At 41.8% G+C, this 4281-nt stretch overlaps 1 pseudogene; it reads right to left on the bottom strand.

The window, feature by feature from the left end:
* Window positions 1-1049: 1049 nt before the first annotated feature.
* LOC121025889 (GTPase IMAP family member 4-like) lies at window positions 1050-3899 on the bottom strand (annotated as a pseudogene).
* Between the last annotated feature and the right edge of the window lie 382 nt (window positions 3900-4281).

Genomic DNA, 4281 nt, shown 5'->3' with positions numbered 1-4281 from the left:
ATATGAGAGAAGAGAAAATTTTTATTTTAGTAACAAGCAAACAATTCAACTGGGAGGGGGTGTAAGTAATGAAGGTCTGAGGTGATGGAGGTGAAGTGGCAACAGTTAGTTTCACATGAAAAGAAGAGAACTGGTTATTCAGCAATTATATTGCATTGAGGTCAGTCAAAGAGTTACTATACATACATCTGAATACAGCAAACAGTTGTTCTCTTCTGTGTTGAATCTCCGTCTTTCAACTGCTCTTTCTGGCATTTCACTTAGTTGAGTTCTGGGAGGTCTATTTTCCAAACAACTCTTTGTCCTTCAGTAGGCAGCTGATAAGGAACAATTTGAATCCTTCTGTAAAACTGTTACTACATAAATTCCCATTCATCTGGAAAGAATTCTATAAACATCTCCACCGATAGATTACCCAACACGAAGAACAAATCTTTCTAACAAATCATAGGGGGAAGGTGATCACTGTGTCCTAAAGGAAAAATAAGTGAGTAGAAGCAACAGAGGGAGAAGATCCACCAATCTAGAAAGAAACTAGATTTTTCTCGGGATAAATAGACAAAGTTTGGGGTCACCTTTATACCTTCTGCTCTGGAGTTCCACAAATTGAGAATTCGTCCCTCCCCTGTTAAGTCAATCAAGCATCTACCAATCTCCAACAGTGAATCTGATTATACCCCTTAGTCCTGAGAGTCTGAGAGGCAGAAGCAAGAGTGCTCCAAGGTTGGTGAATGAGTTCAGGGGTGCGGGGGCTGGGGGTGGGGTGGCAGACAGTGGGCAGGGCCAGTGGGAAATATGCAGGAAATAGGGAGATCTTTTCATTCAGGTAAATCTTGCATAAACAGGTGAGAGAAAACAGGAAAAACTATCTGCAGTGCTTCCATGATCAATTCAAGGTTCCTGCAATGAGTCTCACCTTCATATCTGGCGTTTTGGTGCTTTAGGGCATAGAAGCCTCTTTCCCTGCCAATTCTCTCTCCATTTGTTCCTTTCATTTCTGCCACTCCAGCTTATCCTCCAGCTTCCTGATTTTTTCTTCCAACTCCTCTCTTACCTGCATTCTCTGTCTCTCTAGCTGTGCTCCATAAAATTCTTGCATCTCTTGGATTTGTTTCTGAATCTCCTCTTTGGCCTTTTGGTACATATTCTTAGTGTAGCATCGTCCTTCATTCTAGGCCACAATGCGCTAGACCAGGGCCAGCAGTTGGCTTCTCTGGGCCTCCTGCTCAGCTCCTGTCGCACCATTCTTGTACACGCAGTAGCGATGACGGAACTAGCCCTCGAGCCCTCGGATGCCTTCGGGTGCTTCCTCTAAGTAATCATGGAAATTGATGCCATCCAAGTCATCTTTCCGGGTGAAAAAGAGAATCATGTGTCTCCTAGCTTTGAGTCCAAATATTTACTGGATCTTTTCCATGGCCTTGTGCTCTTCCTGCATGTATGGGACCAGCTGTCCCATCAGGGGCAGGGTGTGAGGTCCTGGGGAGGTCAGGAAGATGTAGCGAGTAAACTCTTTGCAGGTGTCAGCATCCTGTGCCTCGGTGTCAAAAATGCCTGGTGTATCCATGGCACAATTTCTCTTACCTGCCACCTGCTGCTCCCTTTCTTACAGGTCTTGGTGGCAGATGTTGTGGCAATGCTAGAAGGAAACACTTTCTCTCCAAGGGTGCTGTTGCCCATGGCATTTTACCCTGCTCCGATCTTACCCACTAAGATAAGTCTCAACTGTGAATCTCTGCCATCTTGGTTCCTAAGCCCTGGGACATCAGGAAACAAAAGCCACAGCAATAGGAGGTAATCCCGCTGCTTCCTCTACACAGCCCCCGCCCCATTTCCCCTCACACACACCCCTCCTCTGTTGCCCCAGGGTCCCCTCCCATAAGTGACTGCTGCACTCCCAGGAACTCTATAGAAGGCCCTTCTAGAGAAGCCTATTCAAAGTGTATAGAAAGCCTGAAGTTCTCTTGCAATACTTGGGAAATGCCCAAGTACTTTCCAGGATTTCCTGGAGCTTCTGACTCTTACTTTTTGTAGCTAAGTAGCCCACAGAAGAGGAAACAAAATATTGTAGTTTACAAAGAGAATTCTGAGCTGCTGCTGCTAGTAGCTATTCCTCATAAGAGCAATGCAGCAAGTAACACAAAATCTATCTTTAGGGCATCTCTGTAGGAGACTCCCCTCCCCCATTTAAATTCAGAATGGAACTTTTCTTCTCCCATTAAGAAGCCAGCTAGGCAGTTTACACAAGCCAACTCATCCTTGTAGGGTACAAAAGGGATGCCTGTGTGGAAAGACCAAGTGTCTTTTTCTATTTCGTGTGTGCAACCATCCTGTCAGGTTGCGACAGGAGAGAGAACAATATAATTTAACTTTAAAGCTTAAAAGCTTAGCTTAGAATCCAGTGAAGTTTTTTATATTCTAAAATAAGACATGACAGAATTATACTGTAATAATAATATTATTATACATAAATTACTGACATTTCTCCAAAGTTATTATAAAATCCCTTGATACTAAAAAAAAAAATGAAAGAAAAATAACACCTGGGTGGCTCAATTGATTGAGTGTTGGACTCTTGATATTCACTCTGGTCATGATCCCAGAGTCGTGCGATTGAGTCCCACATAGGCTACACGCTGAGCATGGAGTCTGCTTAAGATTCTCTCTCTCTCCCTCACTCTCTTAATCTCTCTCCCTCTGTCCCTCTCCCTTTCTATCTCTCTCTAAAAAAAAAAAAAATGAGGGGCTCCTGAGTGACTCAGTCAGTTGAGCATCCAACTTCGCCTCAGGTCATGATCTCACAGTTTATGAGTTCGAGCACCAAATCAGGTTCTGTGCTGACATCTCAGAGCCTGGAGCCTGCTTGGGATTCTGTGTCTCTCTCTTTCTCTACCAAACCCCTGCTCTAGCTCTGTCTCCCTCTGACTCAAAAGTAAATAAGTATTAAATATTTTATTAAAAACTTTTCTTAAAAAACGATCATATGATTCAGTAATGCCACTTCTAGGTATTTATCCCAAGGAAAAAACACTAACTGGAAAAGTTATCTGCATTCCCATGTTTATTGCAGCATATTTACAATAGCCAGGATATGGAAACAATCTAAGTGTCCACTGATGGATAAATGGACCGAGAAATCATGGCATATATACACAATTGGATATTAGTCATCCATTAAAAAAAACCCAAACCTTGCATTTGAAACAGCATGGATGGATGTCAAGGGAATTATGCTCAGTGAAATAAGTCAGACAGAGAAAAACAAGTACTCCACGATCTCCCTTATATATGGAATGTAAAAAAGAAAAAAACAAGACAAGCTCACAGTTACAGAGAACAGGTTGATGGTTCCCAGGTTGAGGGGATTGGTGAAACCTGGGAAGGGATCAAAAGATAAAAGATAAACTAAAATGAATATATGTTATGACAACATACACATATATAGGCTAGTGGGAAATAGCAAGACTTGCTGGATATATTTTTCAATTGATGATTAAATCTACTGAAAGGAGATGAATCTTATTTTATGTAAATTAAAATTCAATGAAGCTGAAAAATTGCAGCAATTTAGGACAATTGGATGCTTTTAGGATAATCCATCATGGTAGATTTACATCATTTTTTTTTTAAGTTTATTCATTTATTTTGAGAGAGAGAGAGAGAGAATGAGCAGGAAGGGGCAGAGAGAGGGAGAGAAAGAATCTCAAACAGTCTCCAGGCTGTCGGTGCAGAGCCCAACACAGGGCTTGAACTCACAACCCATCAGATCATCACCTAGGCCAAAATCAAGAGTCTAACTTTAAAATCAAGACGTCTAACGCACTGAGCCACCCAGGCGCCCCAACATGATTTACAATCATCTAAAACTGGCTACAAGCTCTCATCTTACCTGTGTCCATACCCCGTTATGATATGAATTTGTAACTTTTCTCATCCACAGATGGAGTCTATTTCTGCATCTTTGGGAGCTCAAAGCCTCAAAGGTTTTGCATTTTGCCTTTTGACAATGTCTGCTTCTTTATGCATTTCTTGTCTCTGTTTTATAATTTGACACCTTTTTTCAACCCATGTCCTCCCTCTCATGAATTTAAAAATATCTGTAACACTTTATTAGAAATGACATAGTAGAGAAGAAAGGACGATTCCTATGAACCTCACAGCTCAGTCCCCAGGAAGTCTGTAGTCTACAATCAACATTGGCCCAGTTCCCAGAACTTTCTCACAAGAACAAGCACGGTTGTTGTCAATTTACCAGTGCACAGCCACACTTCTTTCTTGTCT

This window comes from Herpailurus yagouaroundi, unplaced genomic scaffold (assembly GCF_014898765.1).
Source record: "Herpailurus yagouaroundi ecotype Mexico unplaced genomic scaffold, PumYag 67782, whole genome shotgun sequence".
NCBI classification, from domain to species: Eukaryota; Metazoa; Chordata; class Mammalia; order Carnivora; family Felidae; genus Herpailurus; species Herpailurus yagouaroundi.
This window is presented reverse-complemented; position numbering and strand designations above follow the sequence as displayed.